This window comes from Arvicanthis niloticus, chromosome 24 (assembly GCF_011762505.2).
Source record: "Arvicanthis niloticus isolate mArvNil1 chromosome 24, mArvNil1.pat.X, whole genome shotgun sequence".
Lineage (NCBI taxonomy): Eukaryota > Metazoa > Chordata > Mammalia > Rodentia > Muridae > Arvicanthis > Arvicanthis niloticus.
In genome coordinates this window covers 12,873,311-12,888,598 of record NC_133432.1, presented here as the reverse complement: position 1 = coordinate 12,888,598, position 15,288 = coordinate 12,873,311, and the positions used below count along the sequence as shown (strand labels likewise).

Below are 15,288 nucleotides of genomic sequence, written 5' to 3'. Positions count from 1 at the left end.
AAAGCCCTGTGGGTGATTCCGTTTTTTCTCAATACTCTTTCGAGGGGTAAAACATCTCCTCTCCTCTTTCTGCCTGTATCGATGCTTCAGATGTGACCCTTGGTCCTGGGTATTTTGGGACTTGTAATCATGTCCCTTAGAGAAGCAGCTGCCGTCACACTGAGTAAGCCTGCAGCAGCTGTGGCTAGCAGCGGGTCCTGCTTGCATAATTATTCCGAGGAAGCTCTGTCTGATCAAGGGAGACTTAGGGGATAGGGAAGCTATGTCTGGTCAATAGAGACTTAAACATGGTTCTTGGAAAGATGGGATCAGGAATTAACAGGTGCCTATCAGGAAAGGTTGCTTGGTACAGTGAGTGTGCCTCTGTCTTCAATTTTAAAAAGTATCATGACAGGGGAGCTATCTGATGATGGGACTTAGACACACACATGTTTAATCTGCCTCCCACCTTGCGTAACTGTGTCGCCATCTGCAGCCAGCTGGGTATGTGCTCATGTCTACAGGACATGCCTGGCTAGACATTTATTTTGGGCTTCCTGAAATTGTGCTCTGTAGCGCAAAATCAGGTTAGGGGATGATTGAGGGAGGTGGGAAGGAGGAAGGGAAACTATTTGGGTCCCTTTTGTAATGATGGAGCTTTTATAATGCTGATGTCATGATTTCTTTTAGTAAGGTAGCCAATGATGTCACTGCCCAGGTGAGCAGGATTGTGACCGTAGAGATAAAGACAGCTTGAGCTATTTGGGGGCCACTGGCTTGAAAGTCAACAGGTGGTCAATGACTTCCTCTGGGCCCGTTGCCCCTTCCCTGTCTCAGGACCTGAACCTTGCAGCTGGAGCTGGTCTCCCTTATTGCTACATTTTGTTTTTCCCTAAAGTTAGTAATGTCCTTGTGATCTTTTGTATATGCTCTGCCCAGGGAGTCTCACCATTAGAAAGTATGGCCCTGTTGGAGTAGGTGTGGCCTTGTTGGAGTAGGTGTGGCCTTGTTGGAGTAGGTGTGGCCTTGTTGGAGTAGGTGTGGCCTTGTTGGCTTTAAGACCCTCATCCTAGCTGCATGGAAGCCAGTATTGTGCTAGCAGCCTTCAGATGAAGATGTAGAACTCTCAGCTCCTCCTGCACCATGCCTGCCTGGATGCTGCCATGCTCCTGCCTTGATGATAACGGACTGAACCTCTGAACCTGTATTAACCTCAATTAAACCCCAATTAAATATCATCCTTATGAGTTGCCTTGGTCATAGAGTCTGTTCGCAGCAGTAAAACCCTAACTAAGACCTGCTTTTATAAAAAGTATAGATTGCATCACTTACCTCGACTCTTAGTTGTCAGGACCGGTAACTGGGACCCAGCATCTGCTTCAATCACTCCCACCTAACCCATAGCTATCATGCGTGAGTGCATCTCTATCCACGTTGGCCAGGCTGGTGTCCAGATTGGCAATGCCTGCTGGGAGCTCTACTGCCTGGAACATGGCATCCAGCCTGATGGCCAGATGCCAAGTGACAAGACCATTGGGGGGAAGAGATGACTCCTTCAACTCCTTCAGTAAGACAGGAGCTGGCGAGCATGTGTCCCGGGCAGTGTTTGTAGACCTGGAACCCAGTTATTGATAAAGTTTGCACTGGCACCTACCGCCAGCTCTTCAACCCTGAGTAGCTCATCACTGGCAAGGAAGATGCTGCCAGTGACTGTACCCATGGCCACTACACCATTGGCAAGAACATTGACCTTGTCTTGGACAGGATTCGCAAGCTGGCTGACCGGTGCATGGGTCTCCAGGACTTCTTGGTTTTCCACAGCTTTGGCGGGAGAACTGGCTCTGGGTTCACCTCCCTGCTGATGGAGCGGCTCTCTGTTGATTATGGAAAGAAGTCCAAGCTGGAATTCTCCATCTACCCAGCTCCCCAGTTTTCCACTGCTGTGGTTGAGCCCTACAATTCCATCCTCACCACCCACACCACCCCGGGAGCATTCTGATTGTGCCTTCATGGTAGACAATGAGGCCATCTATGACATCTGTCGTAGAAACCTTGACATTGAGCGCCCAACCTACACTAACCTTAACCACCTTATTCACCAGATTGCATCTTCCGTCACTGCTTCCCTCAGATTTGATGGGGCCCTGAATGTTGGTCTGACAGGATTCCAGACCAACCTGGTACCCTACCCTCGCATCCACTTCCCTCTGGCCACTTATGCCCCTGTCATCTCTGCTGAGAAAGCCTACCATGAGCAGCTTTCTGTAGCAGAGATCACCAATGCCTGCTTTGAGCCAACCAACCAGATGGTGAAATGTGACCCTCGCCATGGTAAATACATGGCTTGCTCCCTGCTGTACTGTGGTGATGTGGTTCCCAAAGATGTCAATGCTGCCATTGCCACCATCAAGAGTGAACTGGTGTCCCACTGGCTTCAAGGTTGGCATTAATTACCAGCATCCCACTGTGGTACCTGGTGGTGACCTGGCCAAGGTCCAGAGAGCTGTGTGCATGCTGAGCAACACCACAGCCATTGCTGAGGCCTGGGCCCGCCTAGATCACAAACTTGATCTGATGTATGCCAAGCGTGCCTTTGTGCACTGGTATGTGGGTGAGGGCATGGAGGAGGGGGAGTTCTCTGAGGCCCGTGAGGCCATGGCTGCCCTGGAGAAGGATTATGAGGAGGTTGGTGTGGATTCTGTGGAAGGCGAGGGTGAGGAAGGAGAGGAATACTAAGTCCGTTCCTCCAGCCCCTGTATCATGTCAAACTCCAGCTCCGGCATTAGCCGCAGGCATTGATACTTCTGTGTGTTTCCATTCTGTGATCATGTCTTCTCCATGAATACCTCTCAGTTTTCCGTGATGTCTCAAAGTAAAAGCTTTAAGAAAAAAAAAATAAGTATACTTGTTGCTACCCACATCCGACCTGGGGAATAAGGCAACGGCATCCGTGTTCTTCTTCAAGTGGTTTATTCAGCTATCCCTGTACAGCGAGCTTCTTCTTTCTCTTCCTCTCTCCTCCCTGTGCATCCCCTTAAAACCTTTTCCTTGTTCCAATCAGCAATTGCCACGATGTCACTACTAATTGGCCACTCTCAATGACAAGAGGTAAGGGGATCGGGTAACCACACCTCTCAGCGCATACAACTCCATATATGGAGTTGTCTTTTCTCTCAAGCAATGCCTATGCCAAGCGCCACCTTGTAATGGTGAGAGCGGAGCCGCTTCTCACATATACTGTTTTAATATAGCCAAGCATATTTTTTTTGTTTTTTTGTTTTTTGTTTTTTGTTTTTTTTCCGAGACAGGGTTTTGCTGTGTAGCTCTGGCTGTCCTGGAACTCACTCTGTAGACCAGGCTGGCCTCGAACTCAGAAATCCGCCTGCCTCTGCCTCCCAAGTGCTGGGATTAAAGGCGTGCACCACCACTGCCCGGCATAGCCAAGCATATTAATCCTTCCATTTGGTGTCTAGCAGTGAACACCAGTTCATTGTCTTCCTGATGCTCTCTCATTCAAAGGTAACGGGGATTTTGTGACATCCAAATAAAGACATTTAAATCTCTTTTCCAAAATTTTGCTGACTGTGATGGTACCTGGGAGGTTGAGGCAGGAGGATCAGGAGTTTAATGTCAACCTAAACTGTATGATAAGAGTTTATCTTACAAAAGAAAAAAATCAAAACAAGCAAAAACAAAACAAAACAAACAAACAAACAACGGGGGTCAGCGAGATGGTTCACTTGGTAAAGACACTTGCTCCTGAGCCTGAGGACCCGAGCCCGAGTTCAATCCCTAGGACCCAAGGTGGAAGGAGAGAGCTGTCTCCTGCAAATTGTCATCTGGCCTTCATCTATGTCCTGTGACAAGCCATGGCTCTAATCTGTGCATGCACATGTACACACACACACACACACACACACACACACACACACAGAGGCATAGGCTGAGACAGGAAAAGGGCCTTGAGCAGGTCTCCAGTCAGCCCTGAGAGAGTTCATTAAGTCCAGGTCCTCCCACACCTAACGTTTTATCATTTTCTATCTAAATTCTTCTGTGTGCAAGGGAAGACCACTGAAGGGTAGAAAAGAGGCTTTTGTGGATTTTTTTGTTGTTGTTGTTTTAAAGGCAGTTTTCCTATGCAGCCCAGGATAGCCAACTATGTAACCTAGGCTGACCTAAAACTCATGACAATCCTCCTGCCTCAGCCTCCCGAGTACCAAGATTACTGGTGTTGAGTCACCACACCCAAGTTAGGAAAAGGGCTTATTGATGGATGTGAAAACTTGGAAAAACAACCCAGTCCCTGACCCCCAAGAGTCTTAGCCCACACAGCCAGGTGTCCCAGCTTTAAGCTCCGGACACCATCTCAGGACTGGGAGTTGCCTGGCACGGTAGAGGAGAGATGGCCAGGTGCCAGCATTGGGCTCTGCTACTAAGAACATATGACTCCATATGTCCGCAGGCTGGGCTGGCTCTGGGCCACCCTCCCCAGATGGTTATGTATAATTCACGCGTCTGTGATGCCGTGTCTGCTTCGCTGCTCAGCCTTCGGCTCACAGACTGACAATCCTGGCTTCTGAGCTCATGGTCCTGCCTGGGAGACCACAGAGGATCCTGGAGAACCAGAGACTCCAGCACAAGAAACAGGCCAAACCAGCTCCTTAGGAAGTTTCAGGGATGTCTGTGTTTGGATCTCCACTCTAAGCTTTTTTCTTGGGCATCTGGTGGTACCCTGATGAACCCACAGGTCACTGTCATTTACACCCGAGTCGCCATCCTTAGAGACAGGTTCCTGTGCTGTGGTGAATGAGGTAAGAATTGGGGCTGAGAAATGGCTTAGCTGGCAAGGTGTTTGCCACATAGGCACAGAGACCCAAGTTCACCCATGACACCTGCATGAAAGATATGGGCGTGGCCTGAAAAGAAGTTTCAGTGGTGAGGGGGGCCTGCTGCTCTTACAGAGGACCTGAGTTCGAGTCCCACTTCAGACCATTCACAACCACCTGTAACTTAAGCTCCAGGAGATCTAAATGCCTCTTTTGGCTTCCACAGGCATTGAACTCACCTGTATCCCTCCCCCCCCCAACACACACACACACACACACACACACACACACACACACACACACACACGTAGAGCCAAGACAGCAGACACCAGGAAATCACATATTAGGCAATGACTATGATAGACTAAGCCCTCTCTGTCTCTGACCTTCTAGATAGTTCTCTATTCCTGCTTAACTAGAACCTTCTGCCCCAATATTGGGCTGAAGACATGATTTTATTTGATAGTGGGAAGCTTTGCCATTTTTGCTTCCTGGGAGGGCCAGCTGTGTCAAGCATCTAGATGACTGTGGTAGCTGTGGTAGCTCTGAGCCCTGCCCCTTCTACCCCTCCATCCTCATCAGCACCCACCGGGCACAAAAGAATGAACATTCTGAGATGCAACAGCTCAGCTAGGAGGCTGCGGTAGGCCTCGGTCATGTGGAACTCGCTAAATTGAAAAGATCTTGGGTTAATCAAATTCTTTTCTCCTCTGCTTTTATCAAAGTCAAGAGGGGCCGACCTACTAATTAGAAACGCCTTTTCATGTTAAACACAGACACTTCAGAGATAAGGAGGGAAGACCCTGGACTCTGAAGTTCCCAGTGATGTTCCAAGCAGTACCGACTCCCAGACTCCCCCTGCTCTTGGGAAATGTCTCTGCTTGCCAGACAAGGACCAGAGAGCTTCTTTCTTCTACAGGAGTCCCGAAGTGTAAGTGTCTGCGTGATGCTGACACTCACAGAGCAAGCTTTCATCCTGAGATGCCCTACACAGTCACGGTCACGGCTGAATTTTATCTTTGTAAAGTCTATTTTGTGTTTTTATGGGCATGAGTGTTTTGCCCACAAGGATGATTGTGTACCATATGTGTTCAATGCCCAAGCAGCGGGGCAGGAGAGGGAGTCACGCCTGCATGTATGTCTGTGCTCCAGAAGTGTGTGGTGGCGGGCGGGGTGGGGGTGGGGCAGAAGAGAGCATCAGATCTTCTGAAACTGGAGTTGCTGATGGTTGAGTCCACATGTGTGTGCTGGGAACCAAACCTAAATATCACAGAAGAGCAGCAAGTACTCTTATCCACCGAGCCAACTCTTTAGATCCTGTTTTATATTTCCACTGTGTATGTGTGTGTCATGGTTACAGCTTCTATTGCTGTAATGAAACACCCTGACCAAAAAGCAAGTTGGGGAGGAAAGGGTTCATTCGGCTCATACTTCCACATTGTAGTCCATGACTGAAGAAAATCAGGACAGGAACTTAAGCAGGGCAGGAACCTGGAGGCAGGAGCTGATGCAGAGGCCATGGAGGGGTGCTGCTTACTGGCTTGCTCCCTATGGCTTGCTCAGCCTGCTTTCTTATAGAACCCAAGACCACCAGCCTAGGGATGGCTCCACCCACAGTGGGCGGGGTCCTCCCCCATCAATCACTAATTAAGACAATGCCCTATGGGTTTGCTACAGCCCTATCTTAGAAAGACATTTTCTCAACTGAGGCTCCTTCCTCCCTCATGACTCTAGAGTACGTTTGTCAAGTTGACACAAAACTGTCTAGCACAATGTGCGACCCGGAGGAGGCCAGCAGAGGACGGAGGTGCGCTGCTCCGTCATTCTCTGCTTTATTCCCCGGAGACAGGGTCTCTCCTTGAACCCAGAGCTAGGCTGCCATCCTCCTGGGGTGCCACCCAGCACTGGGGTGACAGATGTCTCTGCTTTGTGTTTGTCACTGGTCATTTCATCTCTGGTTTTCATACAGGTAAAACAAGTGTTCGCTAGGTCACCTCTCCAGCCCCCGCTGTGGTTATTTAACTTTAAACGAATGGAATGAAACTTCAGTTTTTCTGTATCGTTAGGCACATTCACAAGCTTCAGGAGCAGGGCTATGGCTGGGGGATTTCCACTGTTCCAGAAAGGTCTACTGGGGAGTTGTTTTCTTTTTAAAGAGCTCACAACACCTATTTGCCATTGGGGAGGAATCAAGAATAAATTGGTTTCTGGGTTTGTTTTTTTCAGTTTTGTTTTATTAGACAGTGTCTTACTGCGTATTTGCCTTCCTCTGCCTCCTTAGTTCTGAGATTGAAAAGTGTCACAGGTCAGCTGGCGTTGATGGCGCACGCCTTTAATCCCAGCCCTTGGGGTGGATGAATCTCTGAGTTTGAAGCCAGCCTGGTCTACCGAGTGAGTTCCAGGACAGCCAGGGCTACACAGAGAAATCCTGTCTGAGAAATTGTGGTTCTATCTCTCCTGGTGGGGTGACCGGGCTGCTAGTTCACCGTCTCAGAGAAGACAGGGTGAAATCCAGAACGGGTGGGGTCAGAAGTCCGCTCCTTCCCTCAGGGCATCAGACATTGCTGTATACCAGCCTGAGGAGAGTGAAGCAGAGTTCAGGATGAATAGGGTCTGCTGGACTCCTGCCCATCTGGAATGTCGGAAGTGTTACAGCTCCTAGAAAAGGAATAAAGCTTCAAACAGCCAGCGTGGGGCAGGTGGCCTGGGTCCTGGTTCCCTTTGGCCAAGGCTGTGCTGGGGATGTCTAAAGCCAGCACTGCTCTAATGTGAGCCTCTGCAAGCAACAGGAGCCTGGCCAGGTGGGTCCAAGGTCAAACAATGAGTGCTTTGGTGGGGCGGGGGTGGGGGGGGATGGGCGGGAGAGCCTTCCCCCAAGTGTTACAGCTCAGTAAAAATAGCCAGTCTCAGACCATCCTTGGTGAAATAATTTGTGCTTTCTTCCATGTGGACAGGAACTCTATGAGCCTTGGGGAGTGCGATGGGATGTGGGGTAAATGCATTCTATTGGCTAAGGCTAAGATGCTGTGATGCTCTATTTGCATGGGGAAGACTTGTGACCACCTGGTTGGGGTCATGGTTATGTGCATCTTGACATGTTGACATGAAGACAGGGAGGGAATTAGGTCTACTCCTGCCCTCTCAAACCTGAGATTTTCAGGGTTTGAATATGCCCCACCTTACCAGTCTTATGCCCGTTCCTCTGCTGGCACAGTCCATGTGCCCTACACACACACACACACACACACACACACACACACACACACACACACACACAGTGTTGCAAGTCTAAGAACAGATTGGAAAGACTCATGTGACCCTATAACCCCCTGATGCTTCGATTGATTATATGGAACATAGTGTCACCAGGACCTTGCCCCCAGCTCTGGAACTCCTAGAGCCCTGAGCACTCTGACCAGTCTCGAGTCTTGCCTATTCAGTCACACAAGCTCTGTCTCCTGTACAACATTACTGGAGAAATTATGCAGAGTCTTGACTTCATTATCTCTGGACTGAGCCTCCCTGCTGGTTCCAATGGGAATTCCTGCCATGTGAACTTTCCTGCTTGCACATAACAATCTATGTGCCTCCTCCTGCTTTTGGTATAAATCTTTCTGGAACTTTCTAGGAGTCATCCCTTTCCTACCCTCTGGCCCTGTGGCTCAGTCCCTTGCTTGGTGATGGTTCCAGACATTGGCCCAATGGACCTGAGTCCTGGGATGCTTACTCTGAAGGTGAGGCTGAGGTGGGTCCCAAGCTGTCATCTGGAGAGATACCTGTGGTGACACCATGAGAAGGTGAAAGGAACCAAGGGACCAAGAGGGATTCCAGAGAACTTCTGGATGCTGAGCTTCCCAGTCCCTCCAGTCAGGCCAGTTTGGGTTGTGTCTTCTCCTTCAGGACAAGGGTAGGTTTTTTAAAATTTTGTTTTGTTTTAAAGATTTATTTAATATATATGAGTATACTGTAGCCGTCTTCAGACACACCAGAAGAGGTTATCAGATCCCATTACAGATGGTTGTGAGCCACCATGTGGTTGCTGGGAATTGAACTCAGGACCTCTGGAAGAGCAGTCAGTGTTCTTAAGCTCTGAGCCATCTCTCTAGCACCAAGACTAGGTATCTTAAAGAATCTTTGAGGGCTGAGAGGTTGCTCAGTGGTTAGGAGCACAAAACATACATACACATAAAATAAAAATCTAGAAAAAAAACTTTTTAAGAGAGTCATTGAAAAAATTTAAAAGATGTATTTGTGTATGTGTGTGCATAGGTCACATGTGTGCAGTACCCAGGGGGGCCAGAAGAGGGCCTCTGATCCTCTTGAGCTGGAGTTGAGGTTGTAAGCCATTCAACCACGGTGCTGAGAATAAAACCAGGGTCTTCTACAAGAGCAGCAAGTGCTCTTAACCACTGAGCCGTCTCTGCGGTGCCAGAGACTTTAAAAAGGTAAAGCGGTGGAATATTTTAAAGTCTGTGGGGCTTTTTAAAGTGCACTGTGTCTTATGCTGTGGTTTTAAGATGATCTGGGGGACAAACAAGGAAGGAAAGGGTATGGCTTAAAATGATGTGGTTGTGTGTCAAAGCTGACAAGGGACAGAAAATCACAGCTGGATTCAGCTGTCAACTTGACACACCTGGGAAGAAGGGACCTTTATTGAGAAACTGTCCATTGGATTGGTATGTGGGGCATTTTCTTAATTACTAATTGAATTAGTGATTCAATTAAGCCCACTGTGGGTGGTGCCAACCCTAGGCAGGCAGGCCTGGGCTATATAAAGAAGGTAGCTAAACACACCAGAGAGCAAGCCAGCAAGCAACCTTCCTTCATCGTTTATTTTTTTCTTCGAGCTCATCTCTCTTGGGATTGGTGTTTATAATCACAACCACGGACACAGGAGAGTGGGGTCAGGTCCAGGGAGCCCCTGCTGACATGGTCTGACCATGGACTGGAGACCAGCCTGAAGCTGCTCTGCCTGCTATGTCCTTCTACTAAAGCATGCTAACATTGGGCTGAGAGACACTGATGAAGACCCCTCTGAGGCTAAAAGTGTAGACACACAAAAACTTCACGATGTTTGATGTCCTTGTTTTTGCCTGGCGGGGCCTGGGAAGAGGCTGGTGCCAATCACAGGGGCTGGCTCAAATATCACCTTTTTTTTTTTTTTTTTTTTTTTTTGGTTTGTTTGTTTTTGTTTTTTGTTTGTTCAGTTTTTTTTTTTTGTACTAAACAGTGCTCTTGGTTAAGACACCACTGGCTTCCTCCCTTGTATGAATTATTGAACAATGATGCCTGCATCAAAAACTACAGAACCAGGGCAGGGCAGTAGTGGTACAGGCCTTGGGAGGCAGAGACAGGTGGATTTCTGAGTTTGAGGCCAGCCTGGTCTACGGAGTGAGTTCCAGGACAGCTAGGGCTACACAGAAAAACCCGTCTCGAAAAAACAAAAAACAAACAAACAAAGAAAAAACCCTACAGAACTTTGCAGCAGGTTAAAATATGGGATGATCTGGGATGACCAAGAGTTTCTTCCCTCTGGAAGAAACAACAGTATGGAACAAACACTGCTTTTAGAAAGAGGCTCTCTCCCTTCTCCCTCCTCCCCTCTCTGCTCTCTCCCTCCTCACCCTCCCAGTAGGTTTAGGGCTGACTCTGGAGAACAGATCCTGGGTAGTCTTCACTTAGTTGTGTACTCTGAGGCAAGTAGCTGAATACAGAGGTCTCACTTTCTCTACTTGGAGAGTGAGGATAATACATGGTGGGAGGCAGAAAGCTTGCATGACCTGGCAATTTTATTTCTGATTATAAAGTAATACTGGTTGAAATAAGGATAGGGTAGATATCTGCTGACCAGTGTTGGTTGCAGTGTTGTTGGTTGGAAGACAGAAGCTGGAAACAACCCACAGGTCCATCCACAGATGATTGTAGAAGTAACTGTGGTATATCAATACAATGGAATAGTATTCAGCTGTCAAAAAGGAAGACTGAACACAGAGACTCATACAGATAAACTTGGAAATCTAAGTAGCAGACACCAGCCACAAAGGCCACCATGTGTCATGTGAGCCACAGACAAATGTGCAGAAGAGACAAATCCAGAAAGACAGAGAGCTGAGCAGGGGTTACCAGCTGCTGGGAAGCGGGAGGGGCAGGAACAGGGTAATTACTGCTTGTTGAATACCTTCTGAGTGGAGCAATGGTCAAGTTCAGAAGATACATCAAAGTACTTGTCCATCATTGTGGAAAATGGTAACCTTGATGTCGTGAATATTTACCGCAAACGTTCCGTTGCCTTTGGGGAGTGGAATGCTTTCGCAGACACCTCATGTCCGCTTTGGATTTTACAGAGCATTTGGTGACCATGATATTAAGGATGCCTGCCTGCCCCCAGGGGAGGCACCAACCAAGCACTCAGTGCTGGGCTGAATCAGACACAGAGAGGAGGGAGCACCATCTTTCTCTCCTGGGAAGAGCTGCACGGTCCTCACTGCCAGGGTGACATGACCTAAGAGGCCACTGGCTTTGGCCTGAGTGGAGAGCACTGTCATGAGGGTCCTTGGGGGAAATTACAGTGACTCTAAAACTAGAGTCAGGGATGGTGCCAGGATCCAGGAGGGGTCAATGTCATACCTTAGACCCAGAGTAGAGGAGGCTTCTGGGAAACACTTATGTGCAATGATGCCCCACACCTGTCAGAGTGGAGTCACGGCACACTGAGCTTTTTCTTCATGTTCAAGAGATTGTTTTTAGGGAAAATGGGAATCTAGGGAGATACATGCGGAACCAGCTTTTCTACTGTTCTGCATGCAAACTGACTTGGCTGAGAGCTGTGGAAATAGTGTTCCAGGCAGAGGGAGCAGCAAGCCTGAAGGCTCAGAGACAAAGCAGGCTGACTTCTCCTGGGAATTCCAACCCTGAAGGGGGCATAGGGTAACAAAGCAGGAGAGTCAGCGGCCGGCAGCCTGGAGGTGTTTGGCACTCATTTGAAGACTTTCAATTTGACCTTGAGGGCAAGAGGAAGCCACAGAAGGAAATGGTTAGTATGAACAACGCAGTGTTTTTTTTGAATGATCTTTTTCCAGTTAACAAAATGAGATATTATTAGTCTCGGTGACTAGGGGGAAGAAAAAAAAAAGAAAGAGAAAACAAAAGAAAACAAACAAATCCCGCAGGCTCAATTTTTCATTTGCCAGTGTCGCAGACACTCGGAGCGGGCTTGGGTTTTAATTCTTCCTGCTGACACTATCAAAGCCTGTTCTGGAGAGCTCAGCTGTGTTGTAGCTGGAGACTTGGTGTGTTTACTCCACACAGCTCCCAATTCCCCCAATCTCTGCAAATTTGCCCTTAACAGGAAAATGCGGGGGTTCAGAGCCTCTCTCTACCCCACCCCAATTATGCCCCCGAGCGCAGGCTCTCAATCCACTTCCGGCAGGAGCCACACTCCTTCTTTCCTGCTCACACCAGGCTCATTCACTGTGCACAGGGTCCTGCCAGGACCCCCATTTCCCTGACCCTCCCCACTCAGCCACCAGGGCTGTTTCTTACCCTCTGGGCTCCAACTTCTGTGCCACTAGGTTCATAGAGAATTCTAGAATGTGAGCTCCACAGACAAAGATCTAACACTCATTCTTCCCCCAACATAAACTCGCGTGTTCCCCGGAAGGTAAATACGAATCTACTTTAGGTTTTTAGAGCTCCGTGAGAACTCAAGAATTCACAAAAGATATTTCTCAGTGCAGATTTATGTCCCGTGCAAACCCACCCCAACCCTCCATCCAAACAAAAGCTGTATTTTACCAAAATGTATCTCCCTCCAGCAGTCACTAACCGGTGATATTTATTAGGACGCGAGTCCCATTAATTCTGGGCATTATCTGAATATGTATTTATGATGGGCCTTGGGGGGGGGGTGCTCCTCCTCCTCCAGTCTGGGCCAGTCTGTGGTTGCATTCGGTACACACCACCTGCGGGTAGGTTGTAAGGTGTCAATCCTGGTTGTAATAGACAGATAGCATCTGCTCTGGTCTTAGTGCGTTTTTTTTCTTGGATTTTCTTATTCTGGTATGGTACCCTCTTCTCAGATGAAGGTGATCTGCATTCTGGGGCCAAAACTACAGTGAGAAGGGCATGAGCTATACTCTGCCTGCAGGGTGTCTGTCTGTCTGTCGCTTGTGTGTGTGTGTGTGTGTGTGTGTGTGTGTGTGTGTGTGCTCGCACGCGTTCCAGGAGGGTGGATGTCCTGGGTAGGGGTGGTGGTGGTGGTGAAAAGCCCAGCTGATGGGCTCAGATGGGGTAGGGAGAGTGAGGCGCTGTGGCTCAGCGGATCGGTCTGTGAGGCTGAGAGGAGAGGTGTGGCTCCGCAACGCGATGGCCTAGGGGACCAGGGATCTGATACATGTTCTTAAACAATGCTATGTAGGGGTACGCGCGCACTTCCCCACACCCCACCCCCCCAATTGAGTGATGCCCAGAGAAAGCCATAGAAAAATTGAAACTTGAGCAGAGGATGCCCTGGGGACACCTACGCTTTCCGTATTCCCCAGTCTGGGAACTGCACCCACCACCCTCTGTCACCACAGCCTCAGACCTTGGACGACATCGTCATGAACCTTGGTTCCATGAGACAGACTCGGGCCCAGTCAACCACAGCATTTTCACTTTTCATCCCTCTCCACACAACGATTGACTCAGGCCCAGCCAATCAGAGCTTGCCATCCCTCTGGCTACCATGATTGGCTCTGAGATCAACACATGACCTAGGTACGATTGGCTAGTAAGACCTCCGGAGTCCCAGAGATGAATAAAGCCAGGACTCAAAGTTAGGCTGATGGTTGTTATATAAACTTGAGATCTTGGCAGCCATATTGACACCTCGAGGAAGAAGCTTCTTGACAGGGAAACCTTGGCTCCTGACGAGGAGCTAGACAGACATTACCTAACAATGGCTGACCCATGAGTTGTATGCTCCATGGTCAAAGTCTGCTCCAGAAAGTGTGGCTATGGCCACTCATTTGCCCTCAGCACCCAAGTACCTTGGGTACCATGACTACTTTCATTTTATAGATAGGAAAATGGAGGCCCAGGAAATCACCCAGGCAGGGGTGAAGCTAGAATCTCAGCCCCAGATGTCTGACTGCAGAATCCTTATTCCTAAGAATGAGGCATTATTCTAAAGCATTTATTATGCACCTACTGTGTACCAAGTTGTATGGATATGTGGGCAGCATTCCCGGAGTCTGGCATGCCTAGTATTGGGTTGCCATGGTGACCCGTCTTTGGCCCAGGTGGGGAGGAGTAGACATGTATTTTCTTCCAGTTCTGCTGGCTGCAAGTTCGAGGTCAAGGCATGGCCTGTTGTTGTGGTGTGACCTGACCTTCTTGCTGGAGGACACGGCCTCTGTGTGAATGTACAGGAAAGAGGGGCTCCTGAGGCTTCTCATGCCCCGAGTCCTGCTAGATGGGCTTGTTCTGTGGCTTTGTGTAACCCTAATCCCATCCTTAGGGGACTGATACACAGAGAGTCACATGGGGTATTACATGTCAAGTGCCTTCCCCAGCTGTTGGGGGAGCCAAGGGTGACCCGGAACATACCATGTTTCTATGACTTTTGCAGAGAAACTGCTCAGCAATGAGCCTGGCCGGCCCTCACAGACCTTCACAAATGTCAGGGGTATTTTTAGCTCACAGAGCCGATGCGTCCGGTGGCGGATGGGAGAAGTGAGAACGTCTGGACAGACAAAGTGCGCAGCAGCCACAGGAGTCTCTATTTCAGGCTGTGGGTCTGATTCGGCCGGCAGGAGAGAGACAGCAGGCTGCCCGGCAGCTGGAACCAGAAACCAGACCAGCCTCAAGACAACCAAGGCCTAGAACCTCCTCTAGTCCACTCCCGGGAGGGTATGAGGGTCTGTAGCAAGTGCCATCTGATTGGGTATCCTGGGGTGGTGGGTGTCAGGACAAGGTTACTACTGTTGATTCCCTGGACAAATATTCCAGGGCTTAGGAGTCACTGTGGAGTTGGGAAAAATTCTAGAAGCACATGGTCTGGACATGGTCCTGATAGTGTGTAGTTTATTAATCAGTTACAGAATCGGCTATAGAAGGAGCTAAGGATGATGGGAAACCCGAGCAAGGATCACCATCATGTCATGAAACTTACCTACAACTCAGAGCCACCGAATGGTGTACTCCCATGTGCCTGGCACTTGGAAGGCTGAGGTCCAGAGAACCCTTGATCCCAGGAGTTTAGGCTAGCCTAGGCAACAGAGTGGGATCCTGTCTCAAAGAGGTTATAAATAAACAAGTGAAAGAAAGGATAATTACAAAAGGAGGAAGGAAGGAAGGAAGGAAGAAAGGAAGGAAGGAAGGAAGAGAAAGGAGGAAGGGAGGGAGGAAGGAAGGAAGGGAGAGCTGGCGACAGTTTCACTATGGCACATGACCGACCTACATCTGTTCCAATTTCAACCTCCCTACGGACTTAGGAGTAGAA

The 15,288-nt window shown here is 48.9% G+C and overlaps 1 pseudogene; it reads left to right on the top strand.

Moving 5' to 3' along the window:
• The first annotated feature begins 1,378 nt into the window (after positions 1-1,378).
• On the top strand, positions 1,379-2,715 carry LOC143437730 (tubulin alpha-1B chain pseudogene; annotated as a pseudogene).
• The last annotated feature ends 12,573 nt before the right edge of the window (positions 2,716-15,288 follow it).